The 25,354-nt window shown below is 44.7% G+C and overlaps 1 protein-coding gene across 1 annotated transcript in view; it reads right to left on the bottom strand.

Moving 5' to 3' along the window:
* Nucleotides 1-25,354, bottom strand: part of SRBD1 (S1 RNA binding domain 1) — a 1,352,005-nt gene that overhangs the window by 1,252,294 nt on the left and 74,357 nt on the right. The gene's annotated exons all lie outside the window — the stretch shown is intronic.

Raw genomic sequence — 25,354 nt, 5'->3', positions numbered from 1 at the left:
CAAACAAAACATGACAATCACACTGTCAATTCTTTGTGGATTCCGCCTTGCTTCATCTCTTGTCTTGGCACGATTCCATGGCATGTCGCCCTGGTTGGTAACCGTCCATCCTATCCAATGCAATCCGGTCTATATCCCTTTACTTCTCCATATCGGGGGTATCCAGCTCTTTTGCGGGTTTCCGTTTAAATATCCTCCGCACCTCGGGGTCCCTCAGTACCACTTCCTTCTCCTTGTCCAAACAAGTCCTGTATCAGAGAGTTCCATGCAAGTAACTTATGCCCACTCTTCCTTTCTCCCCTCTGCACCGCTCTTGTCCACACTACTGTCTCAACCACTGACCATTTCTTGAGGTCCGCCCACCACAAGCCTGTGCTTGGTCTCGAGCTAGGGTTCCATGCCATTGCTATGCTTCTTTTTGCCAAAATGAACACTAAATCCTTCATTTGGCCAGGTGTGTTCTGCATCTGACTCCCCTAGGGAAAAGGCCCAGTAGGTACGACTCTGGGGACCATGCTTGCATGTGAAGTCTGCCCTCCTCCACCCTTTCTCTGATCCCCTCCCAAAATATCTTTATCACCTGACAGGTCCAGAATATGTGCAGTATGTCGGCTTCCTTCTCGGCACATCACGGACAGCCCCGGGGCTCCCCCATCTTCAAGACAGTCATCCTCCTGGGTGTGAGGTACGCTCTATGCGTGAGGTATAGCTCTGCCAGCCAGAATCTTGCATTCCTGGACACTTTCTTCGGGTATTGCAAGACTCTAGCCCATTCCTGGTCACTGAGGGGCCTCTGGAACTCCTCCTCCCATCCGTCTCTTATTTGCAGCTCCCGTTCATCGTTAGATTTCAACAATTGCTCGTACAGTCTAGAGATTGTGTGTCCCTCTTCCGATACATAGTACCATGCGCCCAGCCTCCCCTCCGAGTCCTCATCCTCCAGCCATCTCCTCTTTATTGTCTGGGCCATGCAGTTATGTAGAATGCACCGTCTACCGTGTATGTTGTGCTCCTCCATCATGTTTCAGAATTCCGCCCATTGACCTTCCTTTCTCAGATCTCCAATTTGAGCTATGCCCTTGGCTTTCCACTGGGATCGGTAGATTGCAAGGGTCCCTGTATCCACGCCCACAAACCCTACGAGGGGGATCTGTGCCGAGCAGGGGTTCCGCTTCCCCTGGAATTTCCGTGCTTTGCTCCACAGGATCAGGCCAGCTTGACCATGTTGGGTAGGGTCCTGATCAGGGGCTTGTCGATCCATAGCAGCTCCTTCAGGTAGTATTGCTTCAGCGCCGGCTCGATGAGCAGTGAGTCTATCAATGTTTCATCCCCCAGCCATTTTACCACAAACTGCAGTTGTCCTGCCAGATAATACAGTTCGAAGTCTGGCAGTCTGATACCCCCTGCTTCATAGTCTCTTTGTAAGGTGTTTAGGGCAATCCTGTTCCCTCCCCCCTCTCCCCAGGAAATCCTGTGCCACTGTGTTCAATAGTGTGAAGAAAGCCTTAGATATACCGTCGGGGATGTTTGTGAAGTAGTATAGCATGAGCAGTAATACCGTCATCTTCAGCAGGGCCGCCCTACCCATCATCCCCAGCGGAATTGTCTTCCAGAAGGTCATTGTCTTCTGTGTCTTATCGAGGGCTCCCAGTGTGTTGGATTTGTGTGTGTCCTTGGTATAGTGGTGTAACCCTATCCCCAAATATCGGAAGGATTTGGGGGCCCATATGAGTCCCAGGTCTGGCAATTGACTCGGGGGGTAGGGATGGATGGGGGGTATCTACCTCAGGGCAGCTAGGGGGAAAAGGGAGGACTTATCTTTATTGATTGCTATAACCGAGAGTCTGGTATATGCGTCTATTGCTTCCAGTAAGCATGGTAGATGCTCCCGCGGGTTCCCAACAAAAAGGAGCATATCGTCTGCGTATAGCAATATTTGGTGCATGATCCCATCTATATCTATCCTGGTGTCCCCGTATTCCGCCTCCAGGAAGACCGTCAGCGGCTCGAGGGCCAATATATATAACATTGGTGACTGCAGGCATCCCTGCTTTGTGCCTCTATAGATCCTCCATGCCCTGAGATATGTCTCCTGGTTTTAACTCTCGCTCTTGGGTTTTTATATAGCAACTCCACACAGCAGAGGAACCCCTCCACCACTCCCAATTCACAGATTTGAAAGCTTGAACGGCGTCTAATGACGCTATTGCGCATTCGCACCGTCTACTGTTCGTCTGATCTACCACATGGTGGAGCCTCCGCAGATTCCACATCGTGTTCCTCCCTGGGACATATCCTGTTTGGTCAGTGTGGATCAACATGGGTATCACCCTTTTAAGTCAGCTGGCTAGCGCCGATGTAAGAATTTTGGAGTCCCGGTTAATGACAGAGATCGGTCTATAGGATGCACACTCCAGAGGCAGCTCCCCTGGTTTAAGGATGGGTACAATTACTGATTCCGACCTGCTGTCTGGCAACAGCCCCTTTTCATGCGCTTCTTGATAAGTCTCAAACAGTCTCTGCGCTAAGGTGTCCTTGTATTCCTTATAGAACTCGCCTGGGAGTCCGTCGGGTCCCGGGGCTTTGCCCGATGAGAGCTCGGAGATCACAGAGAATCACGTATTTCCTCCACCGTGAGGGGAGCTTCAAGTATCTGTACCTGCTCTTCCGCTAGCCTTGGTAGTCTAAACTCGGCCATGGCGTCAGCAATATCGCCCATTTCCACCGCGGGGTTGGGAGCATACAAATTCTCAGAACTGTGAGAATATATCGTTAATGCCCTCTCTGGTCCTGACCGCCTCTCCTGCTTCAGCTCTTATCGCGTTTATAGGGTCTCTCCTGCATTCCTGCTTAGTGAGCCAGGCCAGAAGCCAGCTGGGTTTGTCCCCGTCCACATGCAGTTTTTGTATGCACCTCCCGTAATCCAATCTCCCCAGTCTCTCCCAGATTGCAACACATCTCATTCTCAACTCAGAGTTCCCCGGGTTCCTCCCCGTCATACCGGCTTGCTGTTCAGCCAGTTTTATCTCCTTTTCCACCTCTCCCTGATCTGCCAGGGCGCTTCCTCTTAGCCCCCCCCCGTTTTCCCTATCGCTGTTCCCCGACTTTGAAGGCATCCCAGATCGTGCCGGTACTCTCTATGCTTCCCCTGTTTTGCTCAAAATAATCTACTACCGCATCCTGCATGTGTTCCTGGAACTCGCCCTCCTTCAATGCCTCTGCCCTCAACCGCCATGTTGGTATTGGGGCCTTCCTGTAAGTATGCACCCATGTCCCTAGCAATGGTGCGTGATCTGACAGTGTTCTTGCCTTAATCTTTATCCCTGTGAATTCCCTCAGAGATTCACTGCCCGTAAATAAGTAATCTATGCGTCTGTACGTCGCATGGGGGGAGCTATAGTGTGTGTACCCTCTCCCCTGGCCATGTACCTTCCTCTAGACGTCAGCCAGATGTAGTTGATTCAGGATCGTTTCTAGGGCCTTTGCTGGTGGTGCTGGTTTCTTGTACTTGACATCCGATCTGTCCAGAAGCAGGTCCAGGGTGCAGTTAAAAAAACCTGCCCAGATGAATGTCGCCTCCCTGTATTGAGCCAGTTTGGGTGCAATTTTCTTGAAGAACTCTGTTGCATCATGATTTGGAGCATATGTATTTATCAAGCATATTTCCTTGTTTTCCAGCATTCCATGCGCCAACACAAATCTGCCTTCCGTATCTCTGTCTTGCTTTATCAACTGAAATGGGACCCCCCGGGGCTACCCATATCAGGACAACCCTAGCATAATTGGAGTATGTCGCACTGTACATTTGGCCTCTCCATTTCTTTGCCACTTTGGTCTGTTTCTCAGGCATTAGATGAGTCTCTTGAAACATTGCTATTTTGACCTTAATCCTGTTCAGCCAGGCGTATATTCTAAGCCTCTTGACGGAAGCATTGAGACCTCTTACGTTCCAGGTTGCAATGGTCACCTCGTCCAGACCCATTTTATTGGTATGCCCTGTATGCTGGCCCCTTTCGTATCCTTCTGCGGGCCCACCTGCCTAATGCTCCTCTTCCCAGCCCCAATCCGTGCCGTCCCGCTCTCCCCTGGGCATAGGTTCTTTGTGCCGTTATCACCACGGACCATCGACTGGGACAGTTTCCTCGGGCTTGCTCCGTTCGATCCATATTGGTTCCTTCACCACACGCACCATGTCTTATCCTGCTTCTTATGCTGCTTCCTCTACTTTTTGTGCCTTTTACCTACCAACCAAACAACTGACTAACTACTACTATCAAACATACGCCCAGCCTCCCTCCCCCTGCTCGGGCCCTGCTGCTTCTCATGCTCCACCCACCAAGGTGGGACTCACCTGCGGCAGCGTGATGCCTCAAAACGGACATCCTAACTAAGTCTTGGGGTGCGTGTCCTGTTGCCACCTGCGGTGATGCCGAAACTCGTTGCTCCTTTAATTATATTCCATCTGATTTGCGTAATTTCTATGGTGTTGGAACCATCCTTCCCTTGGTAAGCTCACTCCTGCTGTCCCCTAGGTTGGTTCTCGCCCTTATTGGCGTTTCTGGGTCGTCCTTGCAGAATGCCCTGTTGGTCCATCCAGGCTTGGGTGTCTTCTGTCGTCTCAAAGAAGTACGATCTGCTCTCTCGTATCACCTTCAACTTTGCTGGGTACAACAGCATGTAGCGTATACCCGCTGCTTTGAGCCGTTCCTTGGTGGGGCCATAGCGTGCACGTTGTCTCTGAACTAAGATAGTATAGTCCGGGTAGATTGTTATTCTGGAGGAGTTCCTAGTTATCGCCCCCTTCTCTAGAGACTGTCAATCATTTATCTCGATCTTTGAAGTTCATGATTCTTGCAATCATTGATCTCGGGGGGTCGGGGGTGGGGGCTCCTGGTTGGGGCCTCCTGGTCAGGGCCTATGAGCTCTCTCCACTGCAAAACCCTGGGACAGTGTCCCTGCCCTGATCTCCTGCAGCAGAAGATTCTCGACATAATTTGTGTGATCCTGACCCTCTATTCCCTCTGGCAGTCCGACAATCTGGATATTATTCTTTCTGTCCTCCCTTACGAATCCTCTGCCCTCTGTTCCAGGATCTTTCCCCGTCGGAGCACATCTGACATTTGGGTCTGGGTGGTCGCAACGTCGGTGGTGTTTTGCTGCACCTGTTGTTGCACCGTACCCACTCGGTCGGCCAGGGTCCGTACATCTTGTCGGAGGAGACTCACGTCCACCATTACTATATCCATCTTATTCTCCAGGGATGTCTTTAAAGCCGTTATGGCTGTGTCCAACTTGTTTTCCAGAGACAGCTTCAAGGCCACTATGGCTTGCAGAATTGGGCTCTCACTATCGCCCTCCTGCTGTGCAGCGCTGGACGAGGCCATAGTTGCCATTGATGGAGTGTGTTGTCCTTTGTCTGACTTTTTGGAAAAAGATTCAATGCTGGTGTGTTTGCCTCTTCCCCCTTTTGATTTACTTAGCATCCTTTACTGGTCGCCGTTGCGCCGGCCCCCCTTCCTTCAGCTTGTCAGGCAGTCACCCAAGTTTCCTCCATATTCTCGCTAATCTATCTTGGGGGCCTGTTGTGTGGCACCCTCCATTCGTTGAGGCGATCCACTCCTCTTGCGTGCTTATGCGACTGCAGCCCCTGAGGGCAAGTCCACCCACCCCCTTGTGGGTTCCCCTTCCACAGCTATCTCTTGTTGATAGCCCCTGGTGGTAGTGGGGGAAGACCGAAGTTTGCTGTGCACTGCGATCCGTAAGGTTGGACAGTGCGGTCTGTCTTGGCGTTAGTTCTGGCAGACCTGGTGGTGGGCCCTCCTGGGTGGTGAGCCCACCGTATGTCCCATCTGTATTTAGTCCTCTCCAGTGTTATCACAGCTAGCTGTCTTCCCGAGTGTCCCGAGTGTCACTTGCAGGCTCAGGTGTTATGCTCTCCCACGTCCCCCAGCCTCTGATTGTCGTTGCTATGTAGTCTTTGTTTTCCCCCCTTTATGGCCGTATTCCTGTTCGTTCTTGTGACCTTTGCAACCCTTGCAGCACTCTCTCCCTTCTGCCCCCCTCTGTGGGTCCTCCGCTCACTCCGCTGTCTCACCTTCAGCTCTGGATATCCCACACAGTCTTTGTGCCTTCTTGCGCCCCTTTCAGGGTGGCTTTTCACCACGGGTTTATCCCGTGTGGAGGCACTTCCCCTATCTCACTCTGGAGCCCAGACTCGCCAGCTCACTCGAGGTGCTCATTCATCAAACGCATGTATGTTTTGTCCGCACTTTGCTTTCTTAGAAGCGCAGTTCGGAGGTCTTGTGTGTCCTTGTGGGTTATTTACCCCCACGTTTCAGCTAGCCATAAGTCCTTGCCCCCGGGATAAGAACTTCCCTGGTCCATTGGGCTCCTTTGCCTGAATGACACCAGTGCTTGAGAGTCTCCCAGAGTTATGCTCTCCAAGTGTGGGCCTGAACTCTTCTCAAGGTCCGCTTATCGGTTGACTGTTTGCTGCTTTTCTCACGCCAGTCAGGGTGGCTTAATGTTGTCCTCAGCTCCCCTTCACCCCACCCTCCAAGTCCCGCCTTATCCACCATCCCCGGGTCCAGGTCCCCTGCCGTTCTGTGGATGCTGAGCTGTTCCTCCCTTATAGTGCACAGGCCGCTGGTTACCTCTCTTTGCAGGTCAAGGACCATACCCGGGTTGTAGAGATGGCATGGGCCGTTCACACCTGATGGCGTAGTGTCTTGCACCCGGATCCAGGCGTTGCTCGCTCTCACCTTCCATCGGGGGCCTGCTCCGCCGACAACCAGCGAGTCCCCCCAGGCTGAAGTCTGGCCCCCCGATGGGGGTAGGGGTGGCCTCTGATCCCCGTGACTCCTGCCACGTATTCTGGTCGCCCCCGCTCAGGGCTATCATAGTTGGATATGCTCCCGCACCCGCCGGCTCCTGACACCGGAGCCTTGGATTCGCCACCCAGCTGCCCCTCTGCTCCGATTGTTCTCCTCCTGGCACACCAATGGCCTTCGCACAGCCCAGCACCTGCGATCCCTGCTCACTCGGTGCCACCGCTCTCGTCAGACTGGGTCTGCCGGTCCTCCACTTCAGCGCTGCCTTTTCCGCTGGCAACGTTCGCCTGCAACGCACCTGCTACTCAGCCACTGCAGTAGTTTTCTCTGCCGTTCTGCACTGGATCCCAGCGACCGCCCTCAGGTCCTTGGCTGCCTTCTCTCTTCTCGGTGAGCCCTGAAGTTTACGCTCGCCATCTTTGATGCGACGGGGGGATCTTGAAAGCAAGTTCGGTCACGATTCCTTGCCCGATTCCCCAGAGCGATCTCCTCAGGTCTTCTCAGGATTTTCCGCCGCCTACATGTGTATTTTGCCTGTATTCAGCCACAAATCACGCCAGTTTGGACGGATATCGTTTAAGATCTCACTGGAGCTCACGGGACCTGCTCACTACCGCATGGCCGCCAAGCCACGCCCCGTGCAGGGATATGCTTATTCAGAAAATCCAAGATTTTCATTTACTGTAGAGGAGTACTTTAAAAACGTCACTCACTAAACAAAAATACAGTGTAATTTACTGTCTGTCTATTTTCTGCTCCAAAGAAGTGTTCAAATACCATATTTACACATATTAAATATAATTAAAAAGCTGGTAAAGCGTACACTAACCTGCCCACTATATATATCTATGTATCTCAGAGAGGCAGAAGAAGAGGTGAAGAAGCAAAAGGAGGAACTAGATACTTTAGAAAGTAAAATCCCAAAACGACTGCGTGATAGCAGACATTAAATAGAAATTAGAAAAATTAAATGAGGCAATCCGAAAATCTAAACTTGCACTAGATAAAAAAATCTGGAAACTCAAGAAGGATATTGATAATTACACAGAAGAGTTAACTTATCCTTATTTGGTCCCAACTATTACAAAGAACACAATTAGACTAGATATAAAAACAGATGAGGTAATACAAGACCAAGATTTATGACTTTCTCTAACACGTCCAATAGTTCAATGGAAGTGACTCCGATAGCACTAACACATCAACAGTTACTTCTGGTACTGTTGCCCCCAAACCCCGGCACTACTGTTTTTTCAGCAATGGGGAAGGAACTGACAATACAGGGCTCTGCGGACCGGACAATGGAACCGAACACATCCACAGGGTTGGTGATATCCATCTTTAATTTGACCAACCATATTTTAACCTCTCAGGAAATCGGCTAATTGGACAGGGGCCCAGGTTTTGTGCCCACTTCATGTGCAGATTCTTTCTAAACAGAACTAGAACAAAGGAGGTTCTTCAGATCTATACGGCTGAAATATTTCTTCCAGCTATCCAATAGCCCAATGATACAAAAGAAAAAATAACAGGCCTTAAACCTCCTCCTTCCTTTTTACCTTCCGCTGCTAGGAGTCCAGCTCTAGTGGCGATCGAGAATAAGATTGTTTGAATCTAAGAAACTCTGATTCGCACAACCATCATCGAGGCAACTTAAACAAGGAAGAGAGATTGGCTTTGAGAGAATTGCAAGTAATTCTGATTTCCTTATCAAACCTGATGTTGGCGGAATTGCTCTGTGGTCTCGGTCAGCATATAGAATTGAGGCATTGAAGCACCTAAGCGATAAGGATGGATTGATGGTGACAAACAATCTTTTCTCAGCAGGTCAAATCCCACAATAACGGTCTTTTATTTGTTGCCCAAGGTCCACACAAACTATTTGTATTTGTTTTATTTATAACGCGCAAACCATCAGGCCCGGAGGCATCAGGGCGCAATTTGTACAGAGTTACAATAATGCATTTATACAGACATAAAAATTACATTAACAGAATACTAACAGTGTTTCTATCTACATACATTACAGTGATTACAGTGCCGCTAGGCTTAACAGTGGATATACCCATAGGGTGTACAGAAAATAGTAACGGAGGTCAGTGGGCCAGAGTATGTAAGACGAGGGCGCAGAGCATGTCTTATTGCTGTTCAAAAAGCCAAGATTTAGTTTTGGCCTTCAATGTCTTGAATGAGTCTTCAGCTTTGATTGTAGCGGGGAGGGAGTTCCATAGCTTAGAGGCTAGGACAGGGAAGCTAGTGCCCCCCACGTTTTGAAGTTTAAACCTAGGGATCGATAGACAGTGGGTCTGGGCAGTTCTTAGAGGTCGGGAGGTCGAGTGGGGAGACAGCCAACTGCAGAGGTAGATATGGGCCTTGTTAGCCAAGCATTTGTGCGAACTGTACCACTCCACCTGGCCAACCTATCGGGTCAGCCATAGGTTCTATTTTCGTACCATTATCCATCTACCATTTTTAAGACCTTTCATTTGGCAGATGCACTCTTACGTTAAGGATACTACAACAATGCTGAAGATTCGCTCAGCAATGACCATTGAACCACATGATCTTTTAAGGTCTCTTGATGTTGAGGCAGTGTATACAAGCATTCCGCAAATGGAAGTTATCAAGATTATACAAGTGTACTTAGCTCATCGTACTGATGTTAGTACTGAGGTCCCAATAGAGTTTATGCTCAAATGCACGAGAAATGCACTTACGGAGAACTATTTTCTATTTGAAGGGGAGTTCTTTAACCAGAAACACTTTCGCCCCAGATATCGCCAGCATCTCTATTGATCATTTTGAATCAAATTCGATCTATTAGGAGGACAATCTATTTAGCTTAAGAATTATCAGCTAGCATTGTTATATCAATTATGTTTTTATGATTTGGAGAGGGGATCAGACCAGCCTCCTATCAATCTTAGTATGGTTAAACTCAAGAAACCAATACATCACATTTACTATGGTGCACGACTATAACACAATGTTTTTTTAGATCTGCTGATTAGTAAATCAATGGAGGGTAGACTTCAAACCTCCTTGCTCAGAAAACCGACCAATATAAAGACTTTATTAAAATATGACAGTTTCCACCCACTCAGTTTAAGAAACAAATCTACCAGTAGGTCAATTTTTACATGTCAGTGGAAGCTGTAGTACTGATTCTGACTTCAATCAACATAGTAAAGATCTGAGTTTTCGGTTAAGGGAGAGGGGGTATCCCCCAAACCATCCTCCAGAAAGCACAGAAACAGGCACAGCACACTACTTGTGAGGTCTGTTTAACCCTGCAAGAGAAAACTAATCTAGAGAAACTTACGTGCATCACTACATGCAGCCCTGTAAGTAACAAACTTAGAAGATCGATTCTTAAAAATTGGCACATGATACAGACACCAGAGTTTATGCCCATAAAACCAAGGCTTGGATGCAAGAGACAAAGAAACCTAAACGGCATGTTTGTACACATGTATGATTATCCGATGCAGACACGGAAGAGACAATGTACATTGTGAGATCTTCCTACCGGTCACTACATATGCGGATGTTGCTCAGTCTGTAATCCAGCACAAAACATGAAAGAAATAGATCTATATGGAATGAAATGGCACCTCAATTCCTTCACTAACTGTAGATCTCAATGGTTGTTATATAGGATCAAATGTCCATGTGGCCTTATTTCTGTAGGCAAGACGATGCAGGAGATCCATCAGAGGATCTGCGAAAACCGGTCCTGCCTTTGAAATAAGGTAGATGATGAACCTATGGTGGCACACTTCATTCAGCACAAGCACAAACCAGCTGACATACTATGGTTTGTAATCCAAACCATGGCACCTGCTCTCAGAGGCGGTGACACTTAGAAGATCAAAACAGAAATAGATTTCCAAACTGGATTGCCCGAGGACCAGCCTGAACACCAACATTGAATGGGGCCTATTCATGCACCGATAAAAACATCTTTGGTGGTTCTAAGTTGTATACTGACCTTGAAGTGTGGTAGACTTTTTTTTATTTAGGAGGCGAGGGTGCATATGTCGTTCCTTCTTACATGTGCATACTAGAGGTAGCCTACGGCCCTGACGTCTCCACCTTTGATGTCTCAATTATAGAGCAATGGAAAGCAAAGCTGCCAATCCTGGGATATATATGTGCAGTGGCATGATATCATGTTTTGCCTTTAAGAATTGTAGATGCAACAGTTTGTTGAAAGTTACAGAGTTGCACTTTGATATTCCCCTTTTGGTTGGCATCAAATTACAACTATTGCACTGACTGCCCCACCCTTGGTCTCTCAGGTTTAGAGCAATGACAAGCCAGGTAGTGGCTGATGCCATTCTGGGTTAATAATGTGCAGTGGCATGATTAATACCTTTTTTGAATTATATATACCAGATTTTTTCATTCTTTATTTTTTTCGGTTTGCACCAAAGTGCAACCAGCGCATTGAACAGAGCCCCGCTCCTTCTGTGACCACAACAAGGTTTGGTTTCGGAATTGATGGTTTCCAAGCCTCATTTTGAAATTGAGGCACGGACTCAGCAGTCCAAGACATGTTTTGTGAATACAAAAGTCAAAATTTGAGTGCAAGTGCGAGACGAAGTAACCATAGTAGAGTCATCTGACATCCTGCTCTGGTTGCCTGCATCTATGTTGTAAGTGATAACACTTGCTGTGGGACCCACTTTTTTCAACTAATTGGATTGGGCAACTCATTTTCTTTTCCGGTGGAGAGCCACAGCAAATTTCTATGTGTCCAATATGGCGCTGACACACTGGGCAGTCCGGAGTGGTTTTGACTAGTTAAAGTTAACCATATGTTGCGATTCTTCTGCAAGTTATGTGCAGGTTACAGCCATTCAGTAGTGAAGCATCCTTACTACTCTTCATTTCCCAGATATTTATATACACTAACCTGCCCACGATATATATAGTGGGCAGGTTAGTGTACTCTTTACCTGCTTTTTTAATATGTGTAAATATGGTATTTCAACATTTCCGAGAAGCAGAAAAGTCACTAGCAAGTGATATTTTTGAAGTACTCCTCTACAGTAAAAGAAAATCTTGGATTTTTTGAATGAGCATATCCCTGCATGTCCTGTATTAATAATTCAGGTCAGCACACACTTTTAACCTTTCATTACACAAGCTTATATGATGATAGCATATCACAATCAAGAGTGACAATTTGTTCCTATATGTGTATTGTTCTAGAATGCAAAATTGGGTTTTTCACTGCAAATTAAGTCTACATCCTGATGAGGCCCTACTAACAAGTGGCATGAAAACAAGAGACATTGCATTGCGCCCCAAGGGCCGAAACATGCGTCGACTATCACAGGACTTCATTGGAAGGCTTTGGTACTCCCAGTTTTAGGAACTTTTGCGAGTGGATAGCCTGCTTGATCTTGATCAGTATATATTTCAAGCCCTGATCACAACAATCACATACCCGTATATCTGGATGTTGATCATATAAACCAACTGTTGCAAAAATGATGTCTAGGTCACCTACTACTACTACTACTACTACTACTACAACCCCCAGTCGCATTGATGAGCATTTTGTGTAGTGTATATTTTGTCTGATGACTGTCGTGTTTTATTTGTCTTTCAATATCACTACCTGGAATCGTTTTTTAAATATATTTCACAGTCACTCTATGTCGATGTTGACCTGGTGATAGAGCCAAATGGAGGTCATTGGTGTGTTCACACAGAGGTGTTGAGTGAAAGGGAGGGGTAACCAGTTTCCAATTCGTTTTTTAAATTTATTTAACATAAAAATAACCACATGGTTTTGTATATACAATATAAAAACTGTAAAAAACATTAACAAAAGAACAGAAAAAATGTGTCCAAAAACATGTACATTCTTAAGAATCAATTTCTATTTCAAATGAGAGCAAAATACAATAATATATAGTTTAACAGTTAAAAACTCTGCCAGATAACTCTTACAATTTCAATAATCTTCCAATAAAACTTAACTAAAAAGAATATTACATTTGTATCATGACCTTCCATAAAAATATTCCATAACAACGATAGATCTTGACAATTAAATTGGTTATCATAAGATTTTAAAAAGCTTTCTCTCATATCTGTAAGACTTTCACACTTAACTAGAAGATGTTTAAGGGTTTTTAATTTGTGATTGCCACAGAGGCTGCACCACCTTTCTTATCTCTGTACTCGAAGTTTGGCTCCATAGATTTCTAAAGTCTCACAGCGATTGAATTTCATGAGAATTTACTGATGAATAATAATTGGAAAAGTATATGCTAAATTATAGGTTGGTGCTAAAGTGCGTGATATTCTGTAATGCAAATAATTGCTGCTGTTGCTAAGGGTAGCAAATTGAACTACATTCGCCTCATTGCTAAAATCCTTACAGGGGTTTTTCATCCAATGTTTAAATGATACAAGAGGACTCACTGAATTACATTCATATTCATCTCTCTACAGTTTATGCATAGTCATGATTTTTCCCAATGTACCCATTGTCAAACAATTATCTATGCATTGAAAAGCAGAGACAAAATTAACAACTATGGTGTCATTATCTAATATAGACAGCTTTTCATAACACATAGTAGTTCTAAGATTAAAATCAGTTACAATTCCGTGTAAGTCGAATTCTAATAAGTTGTACTCCACAGTTACACATTGTGGTAAACGCATCAGTTTGCGGAGTATACTTGTTTCAAACTTTCTTAGTTCAGGTAGAGAATGATGTCCCCATATCTCAACGGCATATAAAAGGACTGCTTTTACCCTTGCAGTATAGAAAAGCAGCACAGTTTTTACAGAGAAACCTATATTGCATCCAATAAAGGCACTGATAGTGTTAAGACACTTGCTTTTTGTTTCCTGCTAATGGTACCGCCAGATCAGTTTATCATCCACGTGAATACCTAAGAATTTTTATGTATCAACTTGTTTAACTAAGTTACCATCGAATGTCCACGTATATTTTTTTGTCCCATTACCACATTTTCTAAAAAACATCAGTTTATGTTTATCAACGTTTACCGTTAGGCAGTTAGTTTTCACACAGTCACATAAGGCGTTAAGGGAATTCTGTAGTCCATGTGGGGTGTGGTCTAACAACAATGAATCGTCAGCATAACCTAACCAATTTATTGCAATTTTCGCGGGACAAGTGGACAGGTCACCAAGGTCATCGTAAAGATCTGCCAAATACAGGTTAAAAAGAGTTGCAGCGACTATTCAGCCCTATTTAACTCCTGATGGGTGGCAATGGATTTGGAAAGTGTTCCCTTCCCATCAAGGAGCACACATACAGAGGTATCGGAATAGAGCAACATTAGCATCTTGAGTAGTCCCATAGGGATCTTACTTACATTTCGATCGTTTTATCCACAACTTATTCCTGTTCACAGAGTCGAATGCGTCGCTGAAATCTATACAAGGGCAATACATATTGCAGTCACGCCTCCTCCAAAAATAAGAATATTATGGGCGGTAGATGATTTTAGTCAAAAACCAGTTTGGTTAGGTGGCAAGATCTTGTTGTCAAGTATCCAATTATTAAGCTCAACAAGCAGCACCCATGCAAATATCTTAGTGGGTATGTCAAGCATAGCCAAAAGACAGTAATTTGCAGGGTTATTCCAAGCACCCTTCTTGTGAACAGGTAGGATGTTGCTCTTTTTCCATGTTAGTGGAATAGCCGCCGTCTGTCCAATTACGTTAAACAGAATCCAAAGGGCATGAGCCCAACTCTTGGCCGGACGCTTTATTAAATTATTACAAACCCCATCAGGGCCTACAGCACGGGAACTGTTTAGGCCATGTATAATTTTCTGGACTTCATATATTGTAACCTGACATTTCCACGTGCAATAAGGGATGGTCACAACTATTTCCTTGGGACCTAAGGCACTGATGGTGGTTTTAATATGATTTACCCAGATCGCCTTTTTTGTGCCTCGTATTACGTGCCAGATTTCTGAGTTTCTTTCTTTGGATAGCCTAATATGCTATTAGTTTCCAAATCTCGATTTCACAGGATTTCTTATACGTTTTTAACCAGTTTTTGTACAAACACTTCACAGCTTTGATATACAAGGCAGCCTGCCCATTATCATGTACCCCTAATGGGGAGTGCAATACAGAGGCAATCATTTTTCACATCAATTTTTTCGCATCAGCTATTTTTTTATCATGACACCCCCTTTTACTAATTGGAATATTACACTTCTCATAAGTTGATTTATATATGCGTCTTGTGCTACAGCTTTCGCCCATTTCTTTTATCATAGTTTCAAACGCTTCAACAATCCCATTACATGCATGAAAGTTAATATCTTCACATTTCTGGATGAAGTAACCCAGCTGACGAAGCGCTGCTATGTTGCCCTTACAAAAATTATTTCATTACACTGTATCCGGTTAAGACCTTCATTAAGGTATATGTTCCCATTCAGGTCATATTTTGTGGATAAATTCAGTGGAGTGATAGACTTAATCAGGATACACAACGGAAAGTGACCACTTTCAGCGCGTGATACAATACCCATATCCAGTGTTAGGGCCAGACCAGTGGAATTTACAATTACATAATCAATAGTAGTAGTGCTTTTGCCAGCTGACCGAGTATAGGCCCTATTAGCATCACTCGGACAAAAGCCGTTTAACAGTGTGAGATTATGCTCTTCCAGAAGTCTTATCCAGGGAGCGCTTTGACAATTGAATTTTTTTCGATCTACAGGAGCGGAGTTCATGGATATATTCATATCAAGAGATGGGCAAATCATACTAGTGTTAAAATCACTCATCAGCCATATGGGATAGGAACAGCACAATTTTGCAAGCGGAAATTAGGACATCTCGCGATGAACTGCAGAAACAGAGGACACGTTTTTGAGTCTCCAGGACATTTATAATCAGTGTATGGGGCCCAAATTAAGCTACAAGGAAAATATAAATGATTAATCTGTATGTAATAATGCCTTGTGTGCCGAATCACTAGATGTCGCCACTTCTCCCCCACGGGAAGACCTTTCCATTTTAGCTTGCGTCACATCTGAACAGGATTGTGAATGTTAGCATGTACCACACTTAGCTGGAATCCTCAATTTAGCCTGCGCCGCATCTAGATAGAAATGTGAATGTTAGCATGTACCACACTTAGCTGGAATTCTCAATTTAGCCTGCGCCGCATCTAGATACAAATGTGAATGTTAGCATGTACCACACTTAGATTGAATTCTCAATTTTTGCTTGCGTCACATCTATACAAGTTTGTGAATGTTAGCACATGCCACACTTAGATGAAACCGTAATGATGACAAGGGCAACACCCGGATGGAATCATGATCACTAGCCTCCTCACATATAGACAGAATTTTGAATCAACAAGCACCACACACTCAGATGGAATAATAAAAGATAGCAAGCATCACACCTAGACATAACTGGAAGGACAGAAAGGGCAACTAACCAATCCACTAACAATTTCACCCCTCTGCTTACACAACTCAAACTCTAACCAAACACAACCACAAGCCTAAAATGCAGCAATCCGCACAAACTTCACTACACCGCAACAACAAAACAAACCGCACATAGACTTGCACAACAGCACATGACGACTACCGATCGTAAAACACCCCAAGCCCAGCCAACGCACCCACCGGGCTGAAGCTGCCAACAGCAAATCACTGCTCTCTTGCTCTTTTCCAACCTATTCCCACTAACTCAACCCCCACCCCACTCCCTCTTTCAGAGCCGCCAGAGCGCCAGGGGACCACTCCGGTGGTGACAGTGCGCGGTACAAATGTCCTTTAACATTAACATGAGGCCAGGGAGGTGAAGCTGCTATCCAATAGTCCCCCTGGGGTGGGATAATGGGGTAGGATCTCATGGGGAAGGAATCCCCCTAGGGAGAAAGACAACCATCTAGGGTACAACCCTTATAAGAACATCACCCACCACATACTCTAACCTCTCCTTCTGCTAGTAACCTCTTAGTGGACAGTAGACCTATGTGCTGTTATAAGGCAGAATACCATAAGGTTCTGGAAAGTACTGAGACAAAGAAGAATATAGAACCTAGGTAATCCAAGTACTGAGACGAGTTGGCCCCATGGAGTGATAAAGATGAAACCAGTGAAAGAGAAGAATGACTTCTACAATGGGTACAAAATGGACAATGGATTAAACACTTGGCAGTTATGGAGGACGGCAGGTGTGCTGCGCACCAAACATGGGGGTTTTCAAACCTGTGTTGTTGATCCAGAGGGAGAGAACTCCAAGGACGCCAGCAGTCTGTCGCGTCTGATGATCGGGAGGTCTGTAGGAGCAGACAGGTGCCCAGCAGCGTCGAGAGGAGGAAGGAAAGCAGAAGGCAGCCGGGAATGCTGTCGAACAGCCAGAAGGAAAGCAAGCCATCTGGGAAGCCGAATAGAACACCTACCATCCCAAGAAGCCCCAGTGATGTGACGAAGACCTCAACAAGGTAAAGGGCGGCCAGGGAGACCAGGAGGGGACAGAGGTGGCTTTCCAAGAGGGCATATGCAGTTGTCCCTAAACCCCTTCGCAAGCATAATGCTTTGGTGGCATGGCAGGGGCAGAAAGCCTATAAACCTTCTCCTTATTTCAGTGGTGAAACTAAGCCTGCTGATCACCAGGGAAGACTTGAGGATCCCAAGTAGCATAAAGAGAACTTGAGAGGGAGAATACCTCACATCAGTGGCAGGGATAAACCCACCCAGAGAGAAACCAGGGTATGTGACCCACACCAAGAGTGATATGAATCATCTTCCTTGTGGCAGTACTAGTTGGGGAAGTGAACCAAGTGGGCTAAATCAAAGAGGAAGAGAAGCCAGAGTCACAGACCCTCCTTGGGTGTTGTAGGCGTGAAGACTAAGAGAAGACCAGGAGAAGGGAGTCAATGCCCCTGGATGTAAGAAGCTGCTCTAAAATTACCAGAAGGGAGTCATTCTCCTGGTAAATAGGACCGGGGGTGAGGTCCACCAGACCTGGGGAAGGGAGTGATTCCGCCGGGCTATCTGAGACTGGACACCAGGAGACCGGAGCCAGTCTCCTGGGATCAGAACAGTACTGCCTTTAGTTTCTGGTTTAAGGGACAGAAGTAGTTTCCTTGACACAGGACGGTGGAAATGTTTTCTCCGACAGACATCCTGACGATTACCTTTGTTCTTTAGTTGAGACAGGAGAACCCCTTGTAGGAATAGGGACAGATGCTTTATGATTTGAATAAAATTCTTTAGCCCCAAACATGCCACCTTTGTGCCAGTCTCCTCCTTCTGCACCCCCAGGAGAGAATAACTAAGCATAAATCCAAAATAAGGACGAGCAACCAAAAATCACCAGTAGCGAGACATTTTAATGAAAATAGACATACTATTGCACAACTAAGGCTTCAAGTGTTAGAGACAGTAAAGCCCCCACCAAGATGAGGTAATACCAGCATGCTCCAAGCAAAGAGAGAAATGTATTAGATCCACAAATTGGACGCCACGCCTCCTACAGGAATGAACGAAGAGTTCATACACCGTTTCATTAATTGTGTACATTACTGGAACTGTTTTAGTGCTCTTTGGAAACCTTAATTCTGCAAATATTTTAGTCCCTCAACGATAAGACTGAAGAATCAGTTTACCAAGACTTGGAATTTTGCTATCACACATTGAATACCTTGAGCCACACAATGCCAAGTATTACAGGACACTGATGCTATTGTGAATGTTGTGATGTGAAATGTCTATAACATAAGGATGTACACTGAAGGCATAACATATTGTTATGAAGTTCTTAAGCTATCAAAAATGTGATTTAGCTCCCAAGATACATTTTTAAATGTATGCAGTACACTGATGCCAGTCAAAATGTTGTGATGTGAAATGTTAAAAACAAAAACAATGTGCGCAAAAGGAATAGCATCACATCTAGTGTTATGAAGCTAAAGTTGTTGTTATACCCAGGCTACCAGAAATGTGATTTTTCACCCAAGATAGATCTTTAAATGTATGCAATCACAGTGTACCGATGGTAGATAAATGTGTAGTATCTATATTTAATCAGAACACAGTGTTAGGTAATAAGGAGCCATCGGCAATAACCTCCATTCGTAAATGCATATCTACGGATTGCCATCATATGATTCAGTGAATGCCATCATGTAGCAGGAAGTATAGATGTACCAACACATTACAATTCCAGTACACAATATTTGCACTAGGAACAATGCCTGCTCACCGGCAACTACTTGATTTTTTAAAATAATTCTTTATTTAAGCTTTAGTCAAGGTGAACATCTTTCCAATAACATAATTTCATCAACAGTTCTGCTTTCGGCGCTTTGACCTAGGCTGGGATTTTAAACTTTTTAGTAAAACAGGTTAACAATTATAAGCTTAACACATGATTATCTTCAGGACCCATTGTTCCCTCCCTCCCCCAACAGACGAAATGGGGTGACAGTTCAAATGCAAGTCTGAGGCGCTTGGCAGACGGGAGATGTAGTGGTAGTGGAGCGAGAGTGACCTTTATGTGTAGATGTTGATAAAGGGAGACCATTCCATTTCTCTTGCGAGTGAGAGGTCATGCAGGGCCCCTCTCATGTTTTCCATTTCGTAGAACTCTTTGGCCTTTTGGGCCCACATTTTATCTACGGGGAGCGACAGTGACGTCCAACTTATTGTCAGGCAGACCCTTGCCGCCAACAGAAGGAAATGGGGCATGTGCGGGAGACGTCGCCAGTGTCCCTCTGTTTCCCCCAGTTCGAATAGCATCAGCCAGGGGTCATGGCGTCTCTCCACACCGTCTATGCACCTTATCCAGCCCAGGACCTCTTTCCAGAAAGCCTGTGCTTTCTGGCATTACCACCACATGTGCCAGTAGTCCGCTTGTAGGCCACACCCTCTACAACACTGAGGGCTTGAACCCTGAAACATCTTGGAGAGGTGGAGCGGGTCGTACTGCCACCTATGAAGGAGCATCAACCCATGCAGTTTGTACTGGTTTGATATGGAGGTGTTGTGGGTGCTGGTGCATAATTGCTTCCAGAGCTCGTTGTAGATAGGTCTGCCCAGTCTCTTTCCCACCTTTTTTGGAGGGCTTTGTTCAGGTTTGTTTCTGTACTCAACAAGGCTCTGTACATTCGTGAGATGAGAACCGCTGTGGATGTGGCTCCGCTCAGTATGCGTCTGATCGGTTTTAGGTCCCTTTGCAGCATGTATCTCCATTTCGGGGAAGTCGGAACTTCCTTCAATTGCAGGAATTGGAGGTTTGACAGGGTGCCTATTCTTAGCCCCTCTTCCAATCGCTGGAGGGAGAGTGTTGCCCTTTATCATTTGACCGACCCTCTCTAGGCCTGCCTCGAGCCACTCTTGGAAGCTTAGTGGATCCTGAATATCGTCTCTGATTGGGGGACTCATATGTGGCTCATCGGGGATGGCCAAGATGTAATTCCCTTCATTTCACGCTTGTTCACCACAGTTGTAAGAGGTCCCAATATTCTGTGTTTTAGGGCTTTACCTGGGAATGCTGGTTTTGGCGCCCACTCTCCTAGCATCACTGGCCTCAGCCAGTGATTTTCTATTTCCACCCACAGCTTGTTTTTGTCATCTCTAAGGTGGGGAATCAAGGCTCTGAACTGGGCTGCTCGATAATACATGTAGAAGTCTGGGAGGCCTACTCCCCCTTCTTCCCTGGTGTGTCTCAGCATCTTGTATGCAATCCTCTGCTGTTTACCTTGCAATAGGAATTTATTCATTTTGCCCTTTAAGTCTGAAAAGTGGCTCCCTGGCATGGATATTGGCAACATCTGGTATAAGTAGAGGATTCTGGCGAAGAAGGCCATTTTGAGGGTGTTGAGGCGACCCAACCAGGAAATTGTAAGTTTGGCCCATCTGTCCATTTCATAAGTCAGTTCAGATAGAAGCCCTGGAAAATTAGCTGCATAGAGGTATTTGCTGTACGCCGTGATGTTGATTCCGAGGTAGTTAAGGCTGATCGCAGCAATTGTGATTCCTAGGTTCCCGTAAATCGGTCACGGGGTCTTCTGCAGGATAGCTATAGGGGAACAATGTGGATTTTTCTATATTGACTTTCAGACCCGCCCAGAAACCGTATTCCTTTATGGTATGGAGGGAGTTAGGTATGGAGACGGTGGGGTTGGCGAGGTGGAGGAGCATGTCATCTGTGTACTCTTTCCCAATTATATTGCCATGGGGTCTACTTGACCTTTAAGACAAAACGTAATCCATTGCATCAGCATAACACATAACATGCTGGTAATAGAAAAGATAGTACAGGCACCTTTAAAAAGCATTGTATTCGGGTTCATCAGGGAATCTCATCTGAAGTATATTACTGCACTGAGTTATATACAAAAGTCGCAGAATACAACCACATCAGTAAACAAAGATGAACAGAAATGACGTCATAATGAGGCACCACAGATGCACTCATAGAACGTCAGCGCGTCCTCGTGGACACGCGGGACGTCATACATAAACGCCCATTTTACAGAGTTTAGCTTTTCTGAAGTATTCAGTAAATGACACCGAGTGTACGGAACACAATGTACTTTCACACAGTGCCGGTAAGCGATACAGAAAAGAATAGAATGCCTAATAATAACTGGTGCACTAAACATAGAAGACTGAGCACATGCTTTCCCTATATTTTTCTCCAGTCACAATTGGAAGTACAACCGCTTTCTACAATACACAGTGCAGCGAACCAATGACAGCCACACCGGTCTGCTGGTAAGTGGCACATTGGGTTATGACCAGAACATAGATCTGAGATATAAAACGGACATTATGATGAATGTAGAATATTTTTGGTATATTTCCCGTTTTTAGCACAAGTGCAATTAGATGAGCTTCTCCAATACCGCCACACTATATGAGACTACTTAAAGACTGTAAGGTAAGCCACAGTTTTAATAGACTCATCCAGACATGTTATTGACTTACCTATTTGATAGCCCTAGTAACAGCTCTCTGATTTGGACACGTGTGTTCCTCTTTCACAAAATCTAATTGGAAAGGGCTAGCAACTCTGCTCTAATAGTGCACTGCAGCATCCATATTAAGAACAGTCAACTAGGTAGACAAGATTCACTAAATACTAAACTCACCATACAAGTTCAATACTTAACAGAGTACCTAAATCCTCAATCTAATATTCTTTATCATAATTTTAGATTGACTACTTATGAGGACTACTTAAGAACATTAGGTGAGGTCTAGATACAGAAAAGGACCTATGAAGATCCCTGCAGTGATTTTCTATAACAGAATTATATCCGACATGCATAGAGTGTGTATATAGAAGAAGCACACTGACACAAGTCTTTTCATTTACTTTGTAGACACATTAGCAAGGTTCAAGCTAGAAGATTGAACAAAAAGTCTGTGAACTTTAAAGAATGTATTGCTCCTGATGAAGGGAGATTTCCACCCGAAACGCTTCAAGCTCAATTTTACTTTATGCACAATTGTTTTTCTGAAAAGCACGATCTTAATTATAAAATAATCTGCTTAATCAATTACCAAATGTGTAGAATTGCTATATGTGAAATATAACCTAACATTTAGACTATTTAAGAGGCCACAAATATATTCATTGTTCACTGCCTGTATTGTCAGTAGTTGAGGTGTGCAGGGGACGGCAGTGTCCACCAATTGCAGACACTATACATTTTGGGGAGGTAAAGAGTAACCCTCCTTTGAATTTTGAGGGATGGGGTTTGAAGACTGCTTCTACCACCAAATAGAATGACAGACAGAGGAGGCCCTCTGTCCAGTCCCAATCGAGTAACACTGAACCAGTGTTCCAAAAGTCCGACCCTTCTAACACTTGTACCTATATAAGTCCATGGTACCTGGGTTCCAGTCATATTGTGGGCTACAGATACACTCCCCCACATCAGGGGGGCTGTGGGGATCTAAATCAAGGAACAGTTCCCCAGGGAAATCCTACTCGGAATTTCTCCTGGGAAAGAAATCCAATGCCCCCAACCCAATCATCACTTTCAAAACACATTTCCTCCTCCTAGATTCCAGGAGAATAGAGCCCCAAATCAAGAGGAGTGGAGGCCCAGAAACCAAGGCTACAGTGGTAACTTTCAACCATATCAGAGTTACTATGCTAGGGGGGATAGCTATATTTCCAAAGAGCAACAAAGGTATGACCAAAGACCTCCCTACAGTTCCTGTGGAGGAGAAGAGATCTCTCAACTTGAGCAACAGGTCAAGCAATTGACTGAGAACAGTGGGCAAAGGAGGGCCCAACAGAACCCTCACACTACCAGTGTTCCCCTAAGGGCCCCAACATCCGGGTCAGGTGCACCAGGGGGACTATGACAAGAGGCAAACAATCCAAGTAATAGTGTCATAGTGGAAGAGGAAAAATGGATAGGGATAGGGATGAAAAGATATGCCAAGCCTTATAGGAAGCTTCCTTTCTGGATCATTTGATAATCCCTGAATTAAATAAAGAAATACACGAAAATAGTAGCAAAAGCTCTTTCCACTGGGAACTACAACCAAAGAACAGAGAAAAAGGGTGAAATTCCAAGAAAAGAAAAACAGAATAGTCACCATTGAAACAAAGGAGAACACAAAAAATAAAGTATTTTCTTTCAGCGACGGAGTGACACCTCCTAAAGAAAAGTGGGTAAACATAGAAGACCCAGAATCCCAGATTAAAGAAAAAGACAGAAATGTGCAAAGAAACAATTTTCAGGTGATCGTTGTGGCTCCAAAGGGAAAACCCTGTTTGCTGGGGAACAATTTTCTTCAGAGGCTGTCACCTCTGATTGTCTGTGTGAACCAGGTTCTCTGGAGACAAAACCACTGTCCAATCGAGCTGAAGAGAAGTACCAATTAGGTCAGTTTGAATGGTACGTCACTTGATTGAACACCATCCGAAACAAATTGAATTTCATTTTCACAATAATCAGGTTCCCAAGATCACCATCATCTTAATAGGAGAACATAGCAGTGAGGGGACCTCATTCTAACTCTTAAAAATTAATTTCCCGCCTAACAGTTGTTTTTTCACATTAAAGGAGATACTTTGAAGGTCTATATTCAGGAGGACCCCAAGTACTCATGAAAGGAGTTCAGAAAAACAGTAATAATTTGACCAATAAACAGAAAAAGGACAAATACACACTCTTCCCGATTCAGCTAAATGAAGGGAAAGATCCTGTGCCTGCGAGAGTCTGTAATATTAATGGACAAAGCTTCATAAGCGAAGCACTGGTTCAGCGATTCCAAAAAAGATCGACCACACCCTGCTTTAATTTGACAAATAAATGGCAAGTTGAACTGGAAACCCCCAGAATAACATGTCCCATCTAGCATGTGCGTGTTACAAGTTGTCAATCGTCAATAAAACGATTGAACATAATTGTTGGATCGACAGAGGTGTCACTTCGAGTTTTATCTGGGTAGTGATATTCTCCACCGATTTGCAATTAATTTAGATCTTATAAATAGCAAAGTTTGGTTAAGACTGGTGGGTAATCCAATGGGCCTATGATAACGTTGAGAAAGCATTTCGTTGAGCTCAACTGTTGACTTATGCCGTTGAATTCGAAGCAAAAGAAGAGGTTACTATCTCAAGACAGGTGCGACAATTTATAGTACCGATCAAAATGAAAAGGAGGACAAACCCTGAAAAATCAGGAAGTGTTCATAAATTCAATTCATACCCTCCAACAACAAGGATTGTGCCTACATCCAACACCAATGGTTGATCTAAAAGACACCATTTGAATATTGGTGGATAACAGCTACCCTCAAAGTGTTACTTTCAGCACAGACACCTCTATTGGAATGGAGGTCGATTCCCAATACTATTCAATGGATTTATAAAATGAAATCATAGGATCACTTCGGGAAGATTGCTACAAGACAGACAGTATCCCATCAGAAAGGGTCCACACAGACAGGGGTGTGTTTCTTGGTGTAGTCTTCATGCCCTTATGGGATAGAGGACGTTACCTGTGACATCTCGGAAGATGAGGTAGTATTTAGAGTTCATGAGAACTATCTCGAATCCACAGAAACTCATGTTCAGGTAAAAACCATAAACAATCTCTCCACCCAACAGGAGGATAATTCTGAAATAGAAAAACCAGAGGTATTTCCGAATTTCCAACAGCTGGTTGAGGACAGATCAATCTGGCTGATGCTTTTGAGACCGATGAACTGCAACAACAACCGAGACAGGTATTGCTGGATTGTCACAGAATCTTTTCAGTTGATTACTATGATTCCACTACAATACCTACAGACCCTGAAATGGCTCCTGTGTTTGTAAAACAATACCAATTGCCTCTCACATTCATGGAATCACTCACGGAGATCACCGGAAACCTGGTATCATATGGCATTATTCATCCTATCCAAAGTACCTTGAGCAACCCAGTACTGGGGCTCTAATACCCAATGGAGACTTTGTGCTGATCTGAGGAAGTTGAATAAACGGGTCCATATGTCAATGTG

The sequence above is a fragment of the Ambystoma mexicanum genome, chromosome 4q, assembly GCF_040938575.1.
Source record: "Ambystoma mexicanum isolate Mex_15411 chromosome 4q, UKY_AmexF1_1, whole genome shotgun sequence".
NCBI lineage: Eukaryota > Metazoa > Chordata > Amphibia > Caudata > Ambystomatidae > Ambystoma > Ambystoma mexicanum.
This window is presented reverse-complemented; position numbering and strand designations above follow the sequence as displayed.